This window comes from Equus quagga, chromosome 17 (assembly GCF_021613505.1).
Source record: "Equus quagga isolate Etosha38 chromosome 17, UCLA_HA_Equagga_1.0, whole genome shotgun sequence".
Taxonomy (NCBI): Eukaryota; Metazoa; Chordata; class Mammalia; order Perissodactyla; family Equidae; genus Equus; species Equus quagga.
The window spans coordinates 37,736,672-37,760,683 of NC_060283.1; the positions used below are offsets into that span (position 1 = coordinate 37,736,672).

Here is a 24,012-nt window from a genome sequence, read left to right on the forward strand (position 1 = left end):
CCCCAGAGGGGGAAGAGCGAGCCACTTTTCACTCTCTACGTGTCTGTAATATTTGGAATTCTTACCAAAGCACTTATTCTTACAAAAGATTTGAAGTACACCTCAAGTGTAGAAAAACTATCATCACAGGAATGACACCAGTGAAGACACGTATTCAAATGGGGTTACTCCAAGCTGGGGATTTTCAGTCTCGGCTGAGCAGTCACTCAGGATGCTTTTAAAATTAGGGGTGCCAGGGCCCTGGCCCCAGGCCAACTGACTCTCTAGGGGAGGGACCTGTTTGTAACCCTGGCCGACGATTCTGACGCAGAGAGAACGAGGAGATGCCCTGCAGAGGTTCAGAGATATGCCAAGACTTCTTCGAGTTCAGGAGCAAAGCAAGGATGCTGCCCCCGCCAGTGCTGGGTACCAATACTTGCAACTGTTTTGAATTCTGACCAAGATAGCTGGAACTAAAAATAAAGATGATAGGGGTTACAGGGTGTGTGTGTGTGTGCGTGTGTGTGCACTCGTGTGCGTGTGTCACACTGAGACTTAAGGCCCGAGGAGGAAGGTTCCACCAGGCAGGAGGTGGCAGGAGGAAGGCCCAGGATGCAAATGGGCATCTCACAGGGGGACCATCACAGCATCTTAGGGATGTCCTGGAGGATGCAGGGAGGGGCAGGCTGGAGACAAAACGCTCAAAGGCCAGCCTGCCAGACCTCACGAGCCATGCTGAAAACTCTGGACTTATCCTGTGGAACCAGGAAGGCCTCAGACGTCTGCAGCCAGGAAACAACACGATCAGGAAGAAACACGACCAGATCGTGTTTTCAGCTTTCGGAAAAAGGCAAAGGCCACAAGTGAACCGTGGCCAGCCCACCAAAGGCCCCAGCACCTGTCTGCTGAAACAATCAATGAACGAATGAGCGGGAAGAATAAGGGCAGTAGGCGGGGCCGGGGTCACAGAGCCACACCACTCACAGTGAAGTCGGCACATATGGGGCAACCCGTGACTGTGGGTCCCACGGAAACCTACGAGCAGAGGTGCTAACGCACACATACAGAGAAGGGGACTCTGAGCACTGGGTGGGGGATGGGCCCTAGAGGCTCATCGTACCCCAGGGTCACCCCAGATCGAGGCATTAAACATACAAAATCAAAACCACATCATAATGCAAAAAACCCCACTAATTAGATATCCTACGCAACAAAGAATGTGTAATAGGATTGGCAGACTCAACTCAGCAATTAAAACTTCTCAGTGGAGACTGTGCCCGTGGATACTGGGGAGGAGGTGGAGGCAGTCACCCCTGCTGGGCCCACCCTGCCCGGGGAGCACGAACACCATGCTCAACACGGGTCACTCATTGAGTAACTGCAGCCAAAATGTCCTCCTTTTAACGTAAAGGTGCCAGCTAAACAGGCCAGAGCCGCGGTACTTGGTCCCATTTCCGTGTCATACAGGACGAGAGAGCTCACCAAGAGGCCTGAGAGCTAACTCTTCAAATAGAGGGCAGCCCTAAGTGCAATCGGATGCGTTACGACACCAAGTATGAAAAATCTAGAAAACGGGGCTGTAACCCAGCACAAAGAACCACTTACACACTACCTGAAATAAATCTGAACAAAATGACCCAGAAAGGGTGACAATAAAGGAGCATCAGAAAAAGAAAAACTCAGGGCTAGAAACATTGAATATGCACAAAAGAGGATCTTTAGATAGATTTTTTTAGATTTAAATTGCAAAGCAAGAAAAAGACCTCATGAGAGGCCGGCCTGGTGGCGCATCAGTTAAGTGTGCATGTTCTGCTTCGGTGGCCCGGGGTTCACTGGTTCAGATCCCGGGTGCAGACACAGCACCGCTTGGCAAGCCATGCTATGGTAGGCGTCCCACATATCAAGTAGAGGAAGATGGGCACAGATGTTAGCTCAGGGCCAGTTTTCCTCAGCAAAAAAAAAAAAAAAGAAAGACAGAGAAGGATTGGCAGCAGTTAGCTCAGGGCTAATCTTCCTCAAAAAAAAAAAAAGACCCCGTGATTGTGCTGAAAGAACTAAGACACACAAAGACTGTTTTCAGGTCTCCTGGTGGACTACAGCCTAGAGGGCCCCACCCACCATGCATTGCACCAGCGGCAGGCAGACACGTCCTGGAGGACCAGGTGGCTCTGTGCACGGCCACCCTCATCTGATGGAAGGAAGGCCTTTGGGGCTTTGGCACAGGCGGCAGGTGCCTGGGATGGGGAGCTTCCCACACTGCACTAACTCTTAGTTGAACATGCAATAGCTAACGAGAAAAGCACCACAAAACAGACATATTTGAGGGCAGGCTTCTTGGGTTTTATCTCTAGGACATCTGCCACTCAGGGCCGTGAGGATCCATGATTCTAGATAATCCCAACCAAGTGTCCTGTATGGTGCTTGATGTGGTGAAATCTTGACAAATGACAGTTTTGAGGGAGATGACGGGAGGACATGGCCACAGTGCCACACATCACACCAAGAGGGCTCATGTGTGCCTGCCAAGTGTGAGGGTACAGTGGGGGCAGAAGATGGAGAACCCTCTCCTGCCCAGCTCCCCAACTCCCAGCACTAGGGTCTGTCTCCTGTCCTCAAGCTGCAGCTCATGCTGGTGGACTAGAATCGTCCCCACAGACTATGCACCTGGCTATCACCTGCCCATCCTCATCTCTCACCTTCCCTGCCTCCCCACAGCACCACCCTACACTGCTCCCCGGTCTGGTCCCAGTAAGTACCTTGTCTGCCCCGGGATTCCCCTACCCTGGGGGAGACCTGTAGTGGTTGGCGCTCAAATCCTGGCTTCTGTACTCACAGCTCAGACAAGTCCCTTGTCCCTCTGGTGCCTTCGTTTCCCCGTCTGTTAAACAGAGATGGTGAGAGCCCCTCTCCTCACGTGAGCTATAAGGATGAAGCGTTTATAGGTGCAGTGCGGAGACACTGGATGGCACATAGCAAATACTACCGACGAGCGAAGTCTTACCATCCTTAGGAGCATAACAGCCCTGTGCTGTGCAGGACGCCCAGTAAGATTGGAAGGAAAGAGGAAGCACGAAACCACCATTTGTTAGCAAAGCAGCATTACATATTTTTTAACGCTTCCATTATCAGGTGTAACATTAGCTCAATGAGACCGTGTTTTTATCCTTTCTCTGCCAGACAGGCAATGTTCCCATTAGTTAGATACCAGGACTAATCGCCATCAATGAAAATGACTTTATTTCTGAAGTTTCTGGGTCACTTTATAATTCAAAGGAAGATAAGGGAGTCAAAGGGACGGACACTCCCAAATGCAGGATGTGAAATAAATAGCATAAAACTAAAAACACTATGCTGGTGTGGAGAACACGCTTCACAGGGCAGGGAAGTGGATGGTGCGTAGCAGGTGGTCAAAACTGAGTTATCTGACTGCAGGATCGACTGGAGAAATGCTCATGGACGGATGCCCTTCCGTGAAACGCCTGGTTGTGTGTCATTTTCAATCTTCGTCCTTTCACTCCAACAGTCTATGTATCCACAATGACACTGGTGCACGTGGAAGCCTGGTACTCAAGTTTTTGGGTCAATAACCCCCTCGGTTAATATGCAGTTATAAGCACCACAACAAACAGTTTACTCCCTGGTATTTACAGATACCCACTGTGTCCACAGACATGCTAATTATCCTCTTGGCTTCAAATTCATCATCGGCAAGAGGGGAGCAATGCCACTTACCCACTGGGTTTTCCTGAGGGTCAAGTGAAAGGACCCAGCACAGCGACCGCCTGCAGATGCTTTACAAATATTAGCTACCACTTTTCTTTCTCGTCTTTTCTCCCAACTTATTAGGTTTGTAGTTTCCTATGCTTTGTTAAAGACAATGGAAGGGGCTGGATGGGTAGATGACCATCCCAAACCTTGCCCACCAGTTTTCACATGAAGACAACTATTATTTCTGCACACCCTCTTCCAGCCTGGCGCGCAAGCTCCACAGACCTGACAATTTGCAATTCCCAGCCGTAAACTCTGAATTCAAAGGACAACCACACACAACCTGACATATTCAAAGTCACACATGCTCAAGTTTTTCCCATAATGCCTAATTTACAATCATCTGCTAAGCCATAAATCGGCCTTTCGTCCTCACTCACCTGTTACAGCCGTGCAACACTCGATTCCCACAGGAATCGCTGCTCGTCTCTTCTTTTTCCTGCTCATCAAAAGAACCCCGCTTCTTCCCAGAATAACAATCAGACTCCCAACTTAGCAAGCAGCCAATTTCTTGACAATTTCACTGATGACAAAAAAAGCAGTGTTTATGACATCTTTTTCCAGCTTTTAGCTACATCCTTTTAACCTTGGAAAACTAATGGTTTTACTGCGATCGTGCTGAGGACAGCTGGCTGTGTGGCCGCAGCAGAAGGTTGTAGTGAAGTTGCCCCAAGAGCAGAAGCGGGATTAGCCGGGTTAACGTGGGTTAGACACAAGCCCGCCGGATGGCCACAAAGCCGCACCTTCCTAGGGGCTCCCATGAAGCGGGGAAGGGGGCTCTCAGAGGGGAAGGGCTGCCCAGCCTGGAGTTTCGGAGCCTGACAAGGAAAGCCAGGACTCATCCTGCCTGCTGCCCCGCGAGCGGTGGCCTCGAGGGGAGAGCCACATTCAGAGATGGCAAGCGACTCAAGTGGCCAAGCGAGGCTCTCCATCCATCTCACGCCCACACTTTGACTGAAAAACCTCCGCTTCTGCATCAGTCCCTTTTTCTTTCTGGAATACAAAGGTGCTGTGACTCTCAATCATGTGGCAGCCAGCTTAGTTTCCAAAAGAGGTAACTCTTACAAGTGTAGGGAGTGTTCATCGAATCGGATGACTTTACAAGACCCTCATAAAAGGCCGGGAGAGAGAAGTACCATGTGTGGTCAGAGCAGGAGCCCCGGGAAGGGGGGGTACCCAACGCGGCTTCATGGAGTGTCAGGGCAGTGAGGACGGGGTCCAGGATGAGGTGTGGCCTGCCAGGTCACCCCTTGCCCCGGCCCCTTTCAAGTCATGCTCATACACTTAATCAACTCTTCCCAGGCCCCTGATGATAGAAGTTCAAAGCAGACTGAAGCCCAGGAGGACCTGTCTGGTCCAGCCACTGGCTTCGCGCATGGCCCCCGCCACATGCTCCCAGAAAGCCGTCACCTCTTTTAGTTCCTGGCACTAACCCAACCACCCACTGCCCCCTAAACCACCTGTGGGGTCCACCCCATTCCTTTCAGTGCCCCCAATGAGTGGGGCTTCTTTGGGGAGCCTGTCTGACCCCCCCCCAGTACATCTCGTGAACTCTGACCCCTTCTCTTTGTGCACAGGAGTCCCTATATAGAGTCCGTCTTGGGTGGTCTCTCCAGCCCCCTTCCTGGCACACCGCTGTGCATCATGTGAAGGAATGAATGAGTTCGAGTCAAGCTAGAGCTAACAAGGAGAGGTAGAGGGCCAGGACAACATCCCAGAGAGTTACGAAAGGGCTCAGCTCTCAGGCCCGATCGAGGGGCTCCCCGGCCCCCCAAGTCTGTGAGGTGTCCCTGGCACCCAGGACTAATAATCAGAGTGAATGAGCAGTCCTCCTGCCTTCCCAGAAGCCCCCGAAGTGCTGCCTCATGTCACAATAGGTGGACGATGACTCACGGACCAGCAAAACCACGCTCAGGAGACAGGCCAAAAAATTATTCCACCCATAATTTAGTTTTCCTCTCTTGCCAGAATGAAGAAGTCCTGTGACACCAGACCGCAGTTAGAAATCAAAATTACGGCCTTACCACCAGTGGAAGGTATTAAGCACTTTCGCCTCTTAATGAACCCAGAGGTCCCGAAAATCAAGTCTGTGCCACTACCGTGTGCCAGATCCAACTGCAGTCCATCTTGTCACGGCTGATCAAGGGACACAGGCCCGCGAATCACTCTTGCCACCCACGACACGACCCTGGGGAGGCTGCAGCTGGGGAGCATGCAATGACAGTTCTTGGAGCTGAATGCGTGGAAACAGCTCATCCCCTTTCAGGAGGGAGTCAGCCCTGAAGACTCTCAACAGAATTATCTCCCGGGTTCTAACACGCATGGTTCCCCCCAAATGTTCATGCTTCTGAAACTGGCATGTATGCGTGCCTCCTAAAATCAAGGTGTGCCCTTCCAACCCCCGACCCCAAAGCTCACCAGGCAGAGTGCCTTAGGATTCGGACAATCAGAAATCAATCCCCCCAAAAAGGGGTGTCGGCAAGTTTAAGGAAAGCTCAAAGTTCACCAAGTCTTACACGAGAGATGGAGAAACTCCGGCGAATGTCACTCCCTTCGGAGATGCTTTTCCAAGGATCAATGACACATTCATCCACCAATTAATATAATTAGAAGTTCTTTACAGATTTTAAGCACAACAAAAGAAATCATTCGATGGAGAAATTTACATGGTTTGAAAGATGTGGGTATGAAGATGTTCACCGTAGTGCTGTTTATAATTTCAAAGCAACCGGAAACTCCACGAAGAAGGACTTGTGAAATGAACAGGGGGTAACCCTCGCACAAATCAGACAGTGAAACTGAGGATGCAAAGCTGCACTTACATCTGAAAATATGCCAACGATTTTAGATAAAAAACAGTTCTTTAAAAGCATCGTATTCATTCAACAAACACTAATTGAAGAATTACCATGTGGCAGGTGCACAGTGAACAAGTCACCACTCCAGCATCCTCCAGCACCAACGTCTGAAAGTATTTGAAAGACTCACAAAAACGTCCAGGCTGGTCGTCGTAGGTGGCAGAGTTCCACTGATGTGAACTTTGTTCCCCTTTTGCATTTTCTGAAGTTTCTAAAACAAACATGTAATTACTTGACTAATTAAAGAATAAGTGGAAAGGGATTTTTAAAAAAAAGAAAAGAAAAATATTGGGGCCAGTCCGGTGGCATAGCAGTTAAGTTCACACGTTCCGCTTTGGCAGGCCGGGGTTCACCAGTTTGGATCCTGGGCGTGGACCTAGACACCACTGTTAAGCCACGCTGTGGCAGGCGTCCCACATATAAAGTAGAGGAAGATAGGCATGAATGTTAGCTCAGGGCCAGTCTTCCTCAACAAAAAGGAGGAAGATTGGCAGCAGATATTAGCTCAAGGCTAATCTTCCTCAAAAAAAAAAAAAAGAAAAGAAAAGGAAAAAAACTATCACAACAAACTCGTCCCCAAACAATTCATTTATCTAGAAAGTCCATGTATGGAACACAAGATGCTTCTCACCTCCCTCCTCCACCCCCAGGGGAACTCAGGCTTCTCCTTGCAAGCGGAGGCACCAAGACTCCAGCACCTGGCTGCTGGTCCCCCCAGGGGTCCAGCCAGAGCCACGCTGGATCTCCAGGTCTGGGACTGGGGCAAAACTCATTGACTTCATCCCACACACATCTCCTGCTCCCAGGAATTTGAGGAAAGGGGAAAGGACTGGGGGTCCTAATCCTTATTTAGACACTTACAACACATCAAGCCGTTAGTCCACACCCGGAACACTTGTTTTAAAGTCAAACTGACCTTTTTTTAAAGGTCAAACTGAACACCTAAAAATATCAAACCCCTGCGCTCCTCTTTAATTCAGATGAAGAAACATCACCAAAGGCCCTCTATTTACTCAATATTTAAGAATAATCTACAGAGCAAATAAGACTCAAAAGAGGCCACCTGCATGAAGAACTTTCTGGAATAGATAAGCAGTTCGGTCCAAGCCGTGGGGGGAGGGAGGGGTGTGTGCAGTGAAAATCAACATCTCCCAGCCCCAGCCGGGGAGGGGGTCCTACCATCACCACCTTGGAGCTAAGGAAGCAGAGCCTCAGAGAAGCCCAGAAACCTGCCCAAGGTCAAAACTAGAAGTAAACAGAAGCCAAAGATTCAAACACAGAGAGGTGTGTGGGCTTGAGAAGCCCACAATGTGCCCCGAAATAAAGCAGGTCCCAAGGAAGAGTGCCCCTGGAGACACCATTAAAAAAAGAGACTTCTTGCATTCAGCCTGTGAAAACTTAATTTCAGCCGTCTCTGCTCCCCGACAACGGCCTGGGTACAAAAACCAATGTTAGAAGAACATGATGGATGGTTAGTCACTTAATTCTTAATAAAGATTTTCCTTGAATCACATATGATGACTTTCACTTCTGCAAATCATGCTGATTCATATTTGATTGACGGCAGAGAGCGAGCCGTTGACAGACAACTCCAACACAGTGACCGACACAGAGGAAAAGCCCAATAAATATGTGAAACCACAGAAAAATCCCTATGTTAAAAGGTGATATGAGTATTTCGTGTGTGTGTATGTGTGTGTCCCCAAATAGTAGCCATAGTTCTGAGAGATTAGCATCTGAATGTCAAATTACTTGATACCTGGATTCCTCAGGCTCTAAAAATACTTGAAAATAAAATATTAATGAAGAGACTGACAAACCGCGGGTTGCCGCTCGGAGCAAATGAACTCCTGGCAGCCCATATGTCAGCTTTGTCAACCGCAGCCTTGATCCTGGAGCCTAGAAGGTTCTTCATTAAACAGATGCCCGGATCTGTCTCTGTGAACATCCACTTTCCCCTAACTCCACAGTCTGGAAATCACAGGCGGTTCTAACAAAATATAATAACCAAAAAACGTGCCATTCCAGGGAATTCATTTTTGATGGCCAGCCAGCAACCAGTCTCCTGTGACATCATCGGGAGTCGGCACCCCCTGGCGTGGACCTGAAATGGGACCACAATTCACAATCTGGGTTTCCTGGTCCAGCACTATAGTGAAATAGCCAATGGACGCCAACCAGTGCAAACCAGAAGAGAGCTTTCCTCCTGTTATCATCCTAAATGATTTCTGAAACCACGAGAGGGGCGGAAGGAAATATTAACTTCTGCAAGGAGACATTTGAGGCAGGGATAAGGAGAAAGAAAAGCGAGACCAGCCCACAGCCGATGACTGTGTTTTTCCTAGCCCACTAGCCTCAACACCATCCACTGAGCCACTCTGATCATCGGCTCTGGGTCCAGCACTTTACATGAATTATTTATATGCATTACATCAGCTCCAATTATTATTTCCAGTTACATTTAAACACAGTATCTTTCCTATCGATTTACTCGCGGCACACATGCAAATACTTGATGCCATTTGTCAAAGCTACGATTCTAAGGGTAATTTAAAAATGTTTAAATGTCCAAGCACTTTTAGGATATCCCACTTACTGCTTTGTATCCGAAACCTATTAAAAATTCAAATCCTTTCAAAAAAGGCCAGAATGTAAGATGGGTAAACAAGGCAGAGTCAGCCTAGTGGAAGGACAAATTAAACAGCAGAGAAGTCCAGGTCTGCCACTTGACAGCATTTCTAAGTAAGCTGATTATTATTCATGGACCAGATTTCTTAAAGCCTGAAATTACTTCTTTACTTATTACCATTACGTATTACGCATATATTGTCAGGTTTAGACTCTTAAGATGTCTAAGAAGACAATACTAGCATTGTCACTATGTGGTTACACGGTAAATCGCCACCCCAAGTTTTCACCTGGGCCAGCCCCTCTCTGACCTGCCCCTTCCTTCATTCATGGGACATGCTGTCCGTGCACGGAGGATGCAGAGAGAAAGAACACGCAACCCCGTGCCCGGCAGCATCCTGCCTAGGCGGACACAGACTGGTAAGGAAGCAGTGGTCAGCTCCTGACCTTGGGGAATCAGGGAAGGCTTCTGAGAGAAGGGAGCCTTAGGGAACTGGGTCTTATGGACAAATGAGGCCCCCAGGCATCCCCCCCACAACGGCTGGTGAAAGCAAGTTGCAGACGTCCAACCATTTGGGGAAGTCTTTTAACCAGCTGCTCCCGATGACAGCCCTTCACACCCACCTCTTTCCCTCCCGGGGCCTGGGGCCACTCACCCACTCACTGGAGCCTCCATCACTGGTCCCTCCATGTCAGCCCCCAGCCAGGCCTCCCCGGCCCCCAGCATTCCAGCCCCTCCGACCCAACCCTGGGTCCCTGCGGTCTTGACACCCTCCAGTGACAGCCCTATTTCTTTTATCACTAACATTCTTCTTTCTCAGTGGCTTACGCTCCATGTTCTCTGTTTTCTAGAAGCGTCCCCACTACGGCAATCACGCTGTTCTAACAAGTCTTCCAGTTGCCACTTCTTCGATCATTTGTAACCCAGAACTGTCCTGTTTGCGTCGGGCTCCCAACCCCCTTCCTCCACATCCCCTCCTCCTGGTCCTTGGCTTCAGAAACACACACAGGACAAGTTCCCGCAGCTCCAGCTGCTTCTTCACGCCTCCCCCTTGGCCTTCCTGCTGCCTCGCCGTGGGCTGGCCCACGAGTGTGCTCCCAGGCCCCACGGTTCACACCCAGGTCTCCAGTGAGCTCTGCCGTGCTCACGGGTTCCACTCTACGGAAATGCGCCCAAGTCTGCATTCCCTCAAATGGTCCTGCCCGGACCAGGAGGGCAGCCCCTACGTGCACAAGGCCCAAGTGACGCCTCCTGAAATCCTGCACCCTAGAGCCCCGGCTGGCCTCTTCCCAGCCCCAGACCTGCTAACAAGACTGGCTCAGAAGGTCAATGACACTCATTTCCCGCATGCTCAGTACCTCCCAAGGTAGCGCTAAGATGTTAAAATAATTTGATTGCTAATTATGATGGAGAAAAAATAATCAGCTTATGTGTGCGACCAAGCTCAGCCTCTCACAGAGCCCTCAGCCATGGAGTTTCTCCTTCCTTCCCTTGGGTGGCCCCTGGGCAGCTCCTCTAGACTCTGGCTCTCTGCTTTAACATCCGAGATCGGCTTGCCAGACCCACCCAAGGAGCCATCTCCTCACCTCATCGGGACCCCTTGGTCCATGAAGACACTTCTCCATTCTAGACCAGCAGACACAACCAAGGCAGAACAAGTATGTCGACCACCACCCACGGAGGGAAGGGGCCACTGGAATAAGACTGACATTGGCAGCTGGGGAGATCTGGGCCTCGGCTTGCCTTTTCCAAGAAGCGGATGCTCCTCATACTCGGAGCCTTCTGCTGAAACACCTTCCCTGGCCCCACAAGGCCAAGTTCCAACTCCTTGACCTCCAGCATAGGGTCTGCCACGCCTAGTCCCAAACCACGTCTCCAGCTTTCTTCTCACACAAATTCCCTACATCAGTAGAGTTTGACCCTGGAAGAATGGGGATAGAATGGGGGTTCTACTGGGAAGTGTTTGAAAACCACTCATGTCTGGGCGCCACCCTCAGAGATTCTGTCTCACCAGGGGAGCGGGCCTGCAAGGTTTATTTTTTTTTAATCTCCCAGGTGATTTTAATGTGGAGTCTGAGTTCCGAAGCACTCCGCTCTTGCTGGCCAAATTAGGCTACTCAGTGACATCCCTATGCTCTTTCGGCACAGCTCCTAGGCAGATGAGGTCCAAGCAGAAGCCAGGCAACCATGCCACCCATTACATAAGGGGGCTGGGCCCGTAGGCTCAGTGCCATCAAAAGTGAGCTGGAGCCGCTCTTATGGGCTCACGCTGATTTTAAAACATTTAATACCTTTGCCAGCCCCAACTCTGGGAGCCTGAAACCAGCCATGGCGGGAATCTTGACACCCCAGTAATCGGCAGATGCGACAATCAAGGCTCCTTGTTTTTTCTTCTCAGAGAGCAGGTTTACAGGCACACTACAGGCTCAGGGACCTCCTACGTTGGAGAAGCCAGGAAAAGGAACATTTGTATTCCTTTCAGGCCTGCAGACTTTAGTCCTAAGAACGGGCCAGGGTTTTCCTCATTTACGCAGACTATGGGAAGGGGAAAGAGAGAGAAGGGAGGATGATGGAAAAAGAATGTGAAATCACAAAATCCTTTCAAACAAAGGATTTTTTTCAATTTGTTCAGAAGACTTGGGCTGAGAGGTATGGTAAAGAGAGTTCTCCGGAGACAAGCTTTCATGGAGCAGATAAGAATAATCTCATTAGTATGTCATTTCTTTGATTGTCAAGTGGAAGGTGGAACTCTTATCTTACATTGACTTAACAGCCTTCCCATAATCTTAATCTTATTCCAGTGACCTCATCTGCCCAGAACACCCTCTTTTCATGGCACAAGGACAGACTTCACAGTCAATCCTGTCTGATTTATCTCAACTTCAAAATCACAATCTTCCAAATAAATCAAGCTTTCCCCTGCAGACAAGGCGATGGCACTGGCCCTCGAGAACAGTTTGCACAACTGGCTGCCTTCCACTTAGGCTGAAAAGATTTCACGGATTTTAAAGATTTCATCACCTTCCGAGTAGCAGCTTTTTTATAATTGTGTAAAGGAGGCAGGGACTCTGCTATTTTCATGCCTGTGTCTTAATGCAACCAAACTGCGTGATTGAGAGCCATTTGTTTCTTTAATTTTAGCACACCAGGAGATGTGATTAAGAGCTCTGGGCTCAGGCAGACCCAGCTTCAAATCCCGGCTCACGCGCCTTATTGGACTATTACGTCGATGAGCCACTTACATTCTCAGTGCTGGTGAGAATTTTAAAGTGTGCACACAGGGCCTGGGACATCACAAGCCCTCAGCAAACGATACCTATTTCTACCCCTTAACACACCCCAAATCTCGATTTAAATCAGGTGAACTCAGTACACCACTCCACTCGCTCAAATCCACATTTGCCTACTGATGGCTCAGGAAGGTATCAGTTCACATGGCAGTGATGCACTATATGGGATTTCGCCCTTCCCTCCTTGAAACACACACACCCTTCCTTTCTAAAACACCTTCTGCATTCCCTTGCCACCTAAAGTTGGATGTTGACATCCTGGTCCCCTAAGGCGCTGTCCTGAGGGCATCAGGTGCTGTTATGAAACACATGGATGCCCTCAGGGCCCGCTGAGAAGCAGTGGAAGATCCTGAATAAGTCGCTGGGTGTTTGGGGGCTGGCTGAATTATTTTTCTGTCACTCCTCCGCAGGGTGATGGCAGAACGTGAGGCTTCTATTGTGCCAACAGCTGGGGAGCCAGGAGACCCAGCTCCGGAAACAGAGTGTACACTCTGGATGGCCCCGGACTCCCCTCCCGGCCAGGGCACTCTCTGTGAAGTCTATTTAGCTGCTCGGTGACCTTTCCCTGGTTGTCAGGCGGCGACCTCGGGACAAAGAACTCCTACTGCCCATCTCCAGAGCCTTAGGAAATAAAATATCCCGGGGGCCTGACTCCAATTCTCAGAAGAAAAATTGCAACACGACCCCATTCAGGTGCCGAATTGGAAAACCACCACGCTAAGGGAAACCCACATGGCTGGCCCGAGGCCCACTTGCTAAATAGCAGCTTCCACTCAGTCAAAACAAGGCTGGTACCTCCAACAGGGAGCCATGGAGGTTTGCCCGGGGCCAGGGATGAGGTCAGGAAGGGCTGTACTTGGTGGCTCTTAACCTTGTTTGGGTCAAGGGCTCGCCTAAGAAGCTGATGGAACCCAGGCTGCCTTAACTGGCCCGAATCGAGGCTTTAAATGCAGGAGCCACCTCCCAGGACCCAAAGGCATAAACCCCATTCACCATTAGCATATCTTATTATCAGACTGGGAACCCACATTAGAATAAGAAAAAAGTCTGTTCCAGCAGCCTGAAGGAAAACAATTCCAGGCAGACCAGTAACCAGAAATCAAGTTAGCAAGTAGCAAAGAAGAAAATTCAGGAAGACGCCCCCTTGTTCCCTACACTGAGAAAATGAAGAGCATATTAACAGACAATTAGCCCGGTTAAGGTCACTCATCAGCAACTTGTCCAGCCCACTTTCTGGATCCTTCCAGAAACCCCCCTGTGTCTGGGCTGTGATCAGCTCCCAGACCTTGGGCAGATCAAAGCGCTGGTGGGAGCAAGAATAAAAAAAATGAAACTATCAAATGACAAACTGGAGCCCAAGAGACCTGCTACAGAAAGAGGATCTTTCATCACGGTTTCTTTGCGAGGGGAACAAAAGGCAATCCTGGGCGACACCTCTCCCCATTCCTGCTTTTCCTACCTGAATCAACAAACGGTAGGCGACCCGACTAATTGTTTTAAACCACCACGGAAGTAGTGTCTGAGTCTTGGGACAACAGGAAAAAAATTAAAGCTCACAGAAGCTCCTTGGGCACCGCAGATCCATTGTTCATTTAGTAAACAAGTGAGCCATACACAAATTCCTAGGAAGCCAGGTTTGTTCACTTTCTGAGGCCCGCTCCCAGAACTGTTCTCTGCGGGATCAGCGTGGCCTTGGCATTCCACAGACGGGCAAGCATCACACCTGTGCAACTTGGGGCCCATCTTAAACATCAATGCCCCCTTACGCTCTCCACCCCCCGCCTCCATGTGGACAGCAGAGTGCGGAGGGGGAACTGGGAGCGCTGTCTCGTTCCAAGCCCCGCGTTTTCTGAGGGATTTAGACTGTCCTGCGCAGGAACCAGGAACGTTCTCCAGGCTCCATCAGACATTCCTGGAGGCTGTTTCCCAGATCAGGACGGCCAGGTGGGAAACAGAACTGTTTTATCTGATGACCACAGCAAGGGAGAACAGGAGAACGCTCCCTAGCCCCTTAAAGTACAGTCGCCGTCCATCAGAGGATGTCACAATGCTTTGCCAACCACCCATTAGTTTTTATGGTGACCTGAGAAGCAGATTGAGAATCATTACCTTCATTTTTACAAGGCAAGGAACCAAAACCACAAGGGAGAGTCAAGAGGCACCAGGCCAATCCAGTCTCAGCCTGTGTTCTAAGCTGACCAACCTCTTCTATCTCCATCTCTGGCCTACAGAGGCACGGAGAACACCACGACTGGAAAGGGGATTCAGGCCAGCTGAGAAGGGAGCCAGGCCAGTAAACCCAAACTTTGGTGTTCAGAGACAACCGCATTTAGAAGGAGGAAGAGTTGCCTAAAGGAATTGCTTTGATTCAGGCAGGAGAGGTTCCAGCTGTAACAATGATTAGATCTGCAAGCTGTGTGACCTCAAGAATGTAAATATCAAAGGCCGGTAGGAATTGCGGGATCACGAATCATTTCTGTTTTACTGTTTCTATTTCTCTTTATTTCCACGTTTCTATCCGGAGCGTTTTATGATCAGAACAAAAGTTATGCGAACTTATTTCTACTGATACAGCACATAGTACTATTCTGCTGCACCAACTTGGAAAGAATAAGCACGAATAAAACCTTTTTTAAATCTCACTGATCTGTGAGGCTCCATCACCCTTCCCGCACGTAGAACCCGGCCGCTCTCCCGCTGCCCAACACGCCGGAGAAGGGCCAGCGCGGGCCGCTGCTGCATGGCCAGCCCCGGGCTGGGAGCCGCCCGGACTCCAAAGCTGGGATACTAATAGACCACCAATCCGCGCCGAGGAGCGGGCTTCCCGGGGAACATCACTTAGGGAACAACGTGCCTCTCTCCCAGCTGTCCTCAACCGCGGGCCGCCGGGGCTGTCACTTCCCGGCTGCTCGGTCACCGGACGGCCAAGCCAGAAAACGGGGTTTTCATTTCCACCCCAGAACGAGACATCTCCGAAGTTGAAATATGCATTGTCACCAACAAGTTTAATCCAGGACCGCGAGCCCTTCCCTTCTCCCCAGAGTCGCGCGAGGGGGCGCTCCGGCCCCTCCAGCCCTCGGAGCGCCCCAGGACCCCGCGAGCCGAGCGGGAAGGGCCAGGGCCGGGGAACCGGGATCTGCCGGGCGCACGCGGGGGCTCCCAGGGCGGCTCGGCGCAGGAATCCCGGCCCGCCCGCCTGCGCCGGGGTGATTGGGGCGCCCACGGGAGCGGCGAGGGGCGCGCGAGGCTATTCCCGAAGCCGCTCGGCGCCAGCCGCGCCCGAGCCCCCCGGAGCCCCGAACTCAGGCGGCGGGGAACGATCGGCGCCCGCGAGGTGCGCAAAGCCGCGGAGCCTCATCTGGCCCCGGGGGAGCGAGGCCGGGCGCGGGGCTGGAGCGCCCGTGGGGGGCGGCCGGGGTGCCGCCAGCCTACCTGGCTCGCATTGCGTCCCCGGGTTCCTGAGGCTCTCCTCGCGGTCTGGGAGCTCGACCGGCCGGGGCGCGCGCGGCTCCGCAGAAATCACCGCGCGGCGGCGGCTAGGGGCCGGGACCGCCGAGAGTGGACGGAGCGCTCAGCCCCTGCCTCCGCGGGCGGAGGGTGGTCCCCCGCCGGGGCGGGGCCGCGGGGGCGGGGGCGGGGCGCGCGAGGCGGGGACCAGGGCACTGGCGGAGGGTGGTCCCCGCGCCGGGCGGAGCCTCGGGGGCGTGGCCGCAGGCGGCGCAGGAGGGGTCTCCGCGCCCGGCTGAGTATCGGGGCGGGGCTACTGGCGGTGGGGGCGGAGCCTGAGTGAGGCCACTCGGGAAGCGGGAAAGGAATACGGGGAGGGGGCGGGGCCGAGCTGTGGCTGCTAGGAGACAGGGGGCGGGGCCGAGCTGTTGCGTCCAGGAGCTCCGGGGCGGGGCGTCGCTGCCAGGAGGCGGAGCAAAAGCCTATGGGGCGTGGCCGAGCGCGGCTGCCGGGAGGCAGGGGGCGGGGCCGAGCCGTTAGCGCCGGAGGCCAGGGGCGGGGTGTGGTCGCCAGGGGGCGGGGCTAGCGTAGAGGGGCGGGGCCGACCCTGGGCCGCGCGGAGGCCTGTCCAGCCAGCGCGCGCACGCGGGCGGAGGTTGGCGTGGCGTCTCCCCGAGCCCCGGCGGTGATCCGGCCTCGGCGCCTCCTCCTCTTCCTCATCCGGCCGCTGGTGGGCGAACGGATTTAGTACCGAGCGCATCTAGATGCGGCTGGTTAGTTGCGACCTTTTGGCGCGCTCCGTGACCCCGGCACCCCCATCCTCTCACCCCTTCTCGGGGAACCGCAGTCGGCATCTTCTGGGTGAGGTTCGGATCCGTGAGAGGGCGTCGGCCAGGCCGCGGAGGGCAGCGCCTGATTCTGGAACCCTTCTTACAACACACTTGTTGAGAGCCGTGGGAGGCGCGCGAGCAGGCGCGAGGCTGGGGGGCCAGCGCAAAGTTAAAAAGCAAGAACAGGAGAAAAGCAGTCACACTGCAAATCACAAAGAAAGAAAACTTCCTGCTAAGCAGAATGCAGACGGAGTCCATAGCATCAGATAGCTGGCATTTACACTTGGTCTGGTCCGTGCGCCGCCCAGTCCCCAGCGCCTAGGACATGTGTGGTACTCAGTAGGCACTCAATAAATGCTCCGTAAATGAATGCACCACTCACTGTGTGCCAAGGCCTTTCCGTAGGCTGCACACTGAATCCTCAAAAAATCCCACACTTGGTTACTCTCATCAGTGCATTTCACAGTTGGGTAAACTGGAGCTTGGAGGGTTAATCTGACGGCAAGAAAGTGGTAGAACCAGAATTTGACCTGAGGCCACTGCTGAGGCTGGGCTGTAACCACTGTGGCGGGCTGCCCCCAGCCTCCCTGCATGCCTGGAGCCCCCCTGCAGGGCCAGGGCTCCTGCAATGAGCAACTAGCGTGAAGCACAGGTCTTGGGGGAGAAAAGCTGACATTTTGTTTCGGGTGGAGAGCTAGACACACCTTGAGTGATTCCTGACGGTCGCCTGGGGAGGCAGAGAATATTCTTCCCCTTTAATAGGTGACTGCAGACCTTGTGCCCCATGTCAAGATCCCCTGCGACCTGTGAGCCTGAATTCAAACCGAGGCTTTTCAGGCTCGCAGACCCTTGCTGCTCCATCTGGCTTGGAGACCTCCGTTTACCCAAGGAATCTGGCCTCCCACCTCTCGGTTTGAAGCCCCAGTTGAGCTTTCAGAAGGAAACATAGGAAGACAGATACATGAATCTAGAAGGGTGGAGATGGGGGTTCTGATTTTGGTGTCATCTATGTGTAGACAATTGAATTCCTGAAAATGGGTACAATTCACCCTAAAATGTATGCTGCACATTTTGAAAGGAGGCAGGCACCCTGCAGGAGCGGGCAGAGAAGGCTCAGAGAGGGAGTCCTCAGTGGCACAGGGACATGTTAGGACCACTGACTCGGGAGCCAGCCTGCTGGACTTGAACCTCTGGCAAATTATTTTGCCTCTGTGTGACTCAGTTTCCTGAATGCGTATGAAAATAAAACGCGGCATGTAAAGTGCTTAGCAGAATACCTGGCACAGAACAGCATTTGATAAGTTTTAGCTACTATTATTACTGCTATCTCAAATGACCAATACCCTCGCTGTGTAAAAAATGCCTATAAAGCATGGCAAAGTCAAGCCAGTAGAAAATGGACAAAGGGTATGAAAAGACAATTCCCAGAGGCACCACAAATGGCCCAAAGCATGAAAAGCTTTGCAGCCACACTGATGAAGGGAGAAGGAGAAAAACACAAAAGGCAATCAAATGAGAAAGCAGAGTCCAGGTTGGGAAAAGCTGAGTTCCCTGAGCAGCGAGGGAGGGAGAAAGGCGCCTGAACAATCACAGAGAACAGAGTGCTGTAGAAATACAGCTGACCGCGTGAAGAAGTGAAACCCTTGGTCGTTTCGCCTGGGGGAGAGCATGTCTATGGTGTCCACAGTTGTACCAACAGTACTTGGTATTGGTATTGTTCTGCCCTGAGCTTCATCCTAGGAGAGGAATTTACGAGGTCGGAATGATTAAAGAGAGCTGCGACGAAGGCATGAACAGCTATCTTATACCCTTTCTGCAAGAGCTCAGGTTCCCCTGGAGGCTGGCTTGAGCAAAGGAGGCAGCATTACATGCTTAGGTATCAGCCATCTGTGGAACGTTCTGTCTTTTGTGTTCTGGAAGGCAAGGAAGTCTCAAGGTGTTGCTCCCTGTCGCATTTACGCTTTCTAGTTCCACCAGTTTTTATTACTTGCCTTTCCAAAGCCAAAAGGAAAGAGAACACAGGAGCTGTTCATAACATTCATGACATTCAATTACTCGATAAGCGTTTCTAGACGGAACATGTACAGCAAAATCAATAACTTGTTTTTTTAAGTACAAAAATGACACGTGCTTGTTTCGAAGGATTCAAATGATTAGGGAAGTGTGTAAAGTAACAAGTAAGCATCAATTGCCAATTTCATACCCTCTCTCGAGATTCCATGGTTAACAGTGTATTGTTATATGTCCATCCAGAAATTTCTTCTAGGCATTTACGTATATGTTAATGTGTGTGTGCATGTATATACAATATATGTGTGTGTGATGTGTGTGTATGCATACACATATATGTGTACACATGCACAGATAAATAGAGAAAGACAGACTGAGCGTGGTAGGTTCTGAAGTCGGGCTTCCTGGGGTTGAATGCCAGCCTCACCACTTAATGGCTAGGTGTTTTCTCATCTTAAAATGGGTGCGATACTTGCAAGGATTAAATGAGGTAATGCATGCAGACTGATCAGCATAGTTCTTGCACACAGTGCATACATCATCTATAAATGCAAGCTATTACCATTATTATTTATATATACACATACACAACCCAAGAGAACAATCCTATTTTATATCAGCTGTACACAGAAATATCTTTTTCCAAGCCACTGTAGTTATCAAGAGGCTGGCCACATTGCTTTGAGGGAAAAGGGGGGACGAGATAGTCCAAGAAAGTGAACTTCAGAGCTCACAAAAGGATTTCATTTGCCAAATCTCGCCATGAGTGTGGGCTTCTCTTTAATGGCGTCTACTCAATGTGTAGGAAGGATGCCATTTTAGGAAGTCTCCTATGTGTAGGAAAAGAAAATGCACAAGGAAGTTAGATGAAGGACTGGGGTGGGTTTGCACTGTCCACATGGCACCTCTGTTATTAAAATTAGCAATAGTTTAAGGTGAATCCACACCAACCGCCACCACCAAAGATTCAGTCTAGAGGCTTCTCAAAATAGATACAGTGCTCCCAGAGAGAGCAGCTCAGACAAGAATAACTTACAAGGCACGTATACTGCCCTGAACTCTCCCAAAGCGTGCTAAAATGTTATAGCATTCTGGCCACCTATAAAATACACTTCACATTAGGAAGTAACTGCTCAGAAATCGCAGGTGGGCCCATCTTGAAAGTCCCTCTCTGCGTACGTACAAGGGCATTCTCAACAAGGAGATAAAAAGAATAATGTTGCTTTGGTGAAATGAAATCAGTAATGGCCAAAATGCCCATGTCAAGGGGAAAATGGAATAAAATGATACAAAACACAGCTAGGGGAGAAAGGAAGAAGAGCCTAAGGCATAAGGTATTTTTCCAGTGTAATCTATAACAATAGAAATGGGATCATCAATGTGGCCGAAAGGAATTTCCAATCTGTGTCCTCTGACCCGGAATGGGAAGAGGGGACTGCTGTGAAAACCGTGGATAAATACGCTCTGTGGGTTTGAGGGGGAATGGGTTCCTTGCATGATTCACAGGCCTCAAGCATGACATTGCTGCACTTGAGCAGTATCTATTGGACACCGACTGTGTGCCAGGCCCTGGGCACGGCCCTGAGACTTATGAGGTTGGGCTAGACTGAACCAGCTGTGCGCTCGTGATGCTGGAGGTCCAGTCTGGTTTGAGCCAGAAAGAGAGGGCCAGGCTTGCAGGTGGTGAGCGCTCTAAAGGAAAGCACCAGCCGCTGAGAAAGGAGATAACAGGAGACCCCTGCCTTAGGTAGGACTGCTAGAGAGGGCCCTCGGGGGAGGTGACATCAGATCCAAAGTGAAAGGAGTCTGGGAGGAGCGTGCCAGGCAGAGGGAACAGCATGTGCAAAGACCCTGAGGCTAGAAAGAGCGTCACATATTTACGGAACTGAAATGACACAAGGGCGGTTGGAATGAAGAATGACAGGGAGAATGGTGACAGGTAAGGATGGAGAGATTCGCAGATGCCGGGCCCCCAAAGCCCAGTGACTGTGCAGGGACATGGAGAATCATGGGGTGTTCAGATGCTTCTCTGTCCTCTGCCACTGCCCCAGCAGCTCAGAGAAAGTTGCTTTGCCAAGAATTCCGTAAGACAGTAGCTGAAAGAGAGAGAGACTCTGTTTTAGCCAGGAAACATTGTGTGACTTGTTGCTGTCCTGGGAAGTCTCTATCCTTCCGACCCTAAAATGCTGTGACGCCCAGCCCCCCCATCCCGCGGGTTGTCCTTAATTACTTCATACATACAGGGGCATAACTAGGGCATTACGGGAGGCTGTGATTCTCTTCTGCAGAATCCAGAAGGGACGCGGACGAAATAGTCGGCCGAAAGGAGTTCCGTGGCTTTCAGGAAACTTCTGGCAATACCTCTAAATAAATATTCATTTCCTTGCACATTTATTCAATTATTCATTTAACAGATAGGTCTAGAATGCTTACTCTATGCCAGGCAGTGCGCTAGGAGCTGGGGATGGGAAGATAAGTACATTCTAGATCCTTCCGTCTAAGAAGCACATGGCCGTGGGAACAAACAATTACTCTAGAGAGCGATAAGCAGTCAAATAGGTGTCTGGGCGCACACAGGGCACCTCCTGACGCAGCCTGGACGCGGGAGGGGGTGGGCATCCTCAGGGCTGGATGGCCAGGGGTGAGTATGATTTGTTATTGGCTTAGAAACAGGGAGGGGAGTGGCGTTCCGAGCAGAATCTGCACGTACAAAGCATGGAGGGTTGAGGGGCTCTGAGGAGGGGCGAGGGGCTTGCTGTGTGTGGTGCAGGGTGGGGCGGGATGTGTGTGTGGAAGACGTGGCTGGACACACAGGCTGGCTCCAACCCTGGGGAGACCTGCATAGCACAGAACCGCAACTGAGCACGGCCAGGCCTCCCCACAGAGAATATTTCAACGTCAATCTGCGAGAATTTAATAAAAGTGTTTCGATGAGCTGGGGAATTTAAGGGAGAGGTGACAGCTTGCAACCTGTGGTCAATTCTGTGCTGAGGAAACAGCACGAACAGCAGAAAAGTCTGCCCGGAGGTCCGAGGTTTCCCCGAACTTGCTCTTATTGTGTGCACACAGTTTTCCCACACAGAGAAGCACCAGGGCCAGTCAGAGGCAGAGGGAGCAGGGGGATGTGGGCAGGAGCCTCTGTTGCTATTTCCAAGGAAAGGAGCAGACCAGGCAAGGTAAGCAGGTGTGAGATTGGCTAGTCTGAATAATGGCAGCAGGCTTTGGGCCATAAGGGATGTCCCTAGGTGTCTGGTTCCTGGCCCTGGGTGATTAGGGAAGGTGGATAGTGGCTTGGAGTGTGATAGCCCCTAAGGGAGGTGGTTGGGTGTGAGTTCTGGATTGGTTGGTTTGCATGGTTTGAAAAGCATGGTTGCGGGCAAGCTGTTTGTATCTCTAGGAATTGGGCCCATATGTCAATGCATCAGAACACGGAATACAGAAAATAAAAGATGTGGTTAATATGGAAACTGAGGCTCAGAGAATCTGAATCCCTCAGCTGAGCTCACAGCTGGAACAGAGATAGAACTTGATTCTAGATCTGCCCCACTCCAAAATTGAAGCCTCTAGCCACTGTTTGGCGCCCAGAAACTCATTTCTCTAGTCGCCTTGGCGTCAAAGGGAGGTCCTGCTTGCTGGGACTCTAAGACAGTCTCGGTGTCGACCTTATAATTTCTTCTTTCCCGGCCGCCGGCAGACCTCACTGCCTGTCTGAGAGCAGACAGCTCAGTCCTGGACATAAATCCTGAAGCTGTCAGGCAGCCCTTTGGCTCTGGTCAGCAGAGAGCCAAACATTTGCTGGAACCATCATGCAGGAGGAGGGGACGGTGCTGGGAATAGCCCACCACCGACTTGGTGTTAGAGTGGTCCCTCTCCAGTGGCATCCCTTTGAGCCGATTGTTCAGTGTATCAGCCAGAAAGGCTCCAGCCATCTCCCTAGACGAGGCCACATTTGGGTGGGGCAGAGGGCAGGTGGCAGTTGGCCTGCGGAGGTAACCCTGCTCCCTTTCCAGATAACTGGGCATGTTCAGAGAGGGCCGCCATCAGACAGACTCTGTGCAGACACACCTGGGAAGAGGGTCGAGCGGGCTTCCTTGTTTACCCCTCTAAACTCTCATAGATGGGGAGCAGGGGAAGTGGTTCGTTTGTGGAGTCCAACATGGGAGAGATTCTTTAAGACAGCAACAAAAGCACTCGTTCTCCAAGCAGGGATCCAGAACCGCAACACGTAAAAATGTATCACTATATATCACAATTTCCGTTTCCTCCTTACAGAGGCCGTGATGTGGAACTGAAGAAGTGGGTGCCAGTTTCTGGGTCACTTCTCAGTCCTTTGCCAACCTGATCTATTTCATCCGCACAGGGGACCCATGACGGGGTCCTTGTCACCCACATCTCTCAGATGAGGACTCGCAGGCCTGGTTGATTGGCACTCCGTTTACACACTTGCTCAAAATGTGATCTTTGAATTGCAAGAGTTTTTCAGTTGTTTCCATGGGAAGCTCTTCCTGACGTTTATTCTGCTCTGCACCTTATAGGTAGACCCCCTCCCCCCTTCTTGAGCTTGGGGACTCTTTGATCCCCTCACCTTTGGGTCTAGTTTCTGGGCAGTTGCAGGAGTCAGTCAAAGGCACAGACTATCTCCATCATCTCAGGATCCTGCACACACTTTCCAGGGTAGCATATTCCCCAAGAATCATGGAGTCAACCTTAACTAACAGGTCGTGAGTACTTCTAGTGTGCCCAGATGATATGCTATGTATGTTACCTCATATTATTATCACTCCATGATTAAATAGGTTTGTTCAAGACCACACATATCTAGGAAGTGGCACATCAGAGACTTGAACCCGAGTCTCTAACATCAGGTGTATGTTGCCAGCAACTCTTGTACCTGCTCCAGCTTCTGAACAAGTGAGGCCTATATAGTCCCAGGTGTGCCCACTGCTGCCTCTGTGACCCTGAATAGGTCACTTCTCTCCTTTCATATAGAGAGTCCAGAATAGAGATAGAACAAAACTGATAATTAAAGAGCTAGTGGAATAGGGGCTGGCCCTGTGTTGTAGTGGTTGAGTTCAGCACACTCCGCTTTGGTGGCTTGGGTTTGCAGGTTTGGATCCTAGGCTTGGACCTACACCACTCGTCAGCCATGCTGTGGTGGCAACCCACATATAAAGTGGAGGAAGACTGGCACAGATATCAGC

The 24,012-nt window shown here is 51.0% G+C and overlaps 1 protein-coding gene across 2 annotated transcripts in view; it reads right to left on the reverse strand.

Moving 5' to 3' along the window:
* Positions 1 to 16,136, reverse strand: part of SH3BP4 (SH3 domain binding protein 4) — a 96,065-nt gene extending 79,929 nt beyond the window's left edge. For both annotated transcript variants that reach the window (XM_046643599.1, XM_046643598.1), the window contains exon 1: positions 15,957 to 16,136. The gene's annotated coding sequence lies outside the window, so the exon portion shown is untranslated. The remainder of the gene's footprint in view (positions 1 to 15,956) is intronic.
* Positions 16,137 to 24,012: the final 7,876 nt, after the last annotated feature.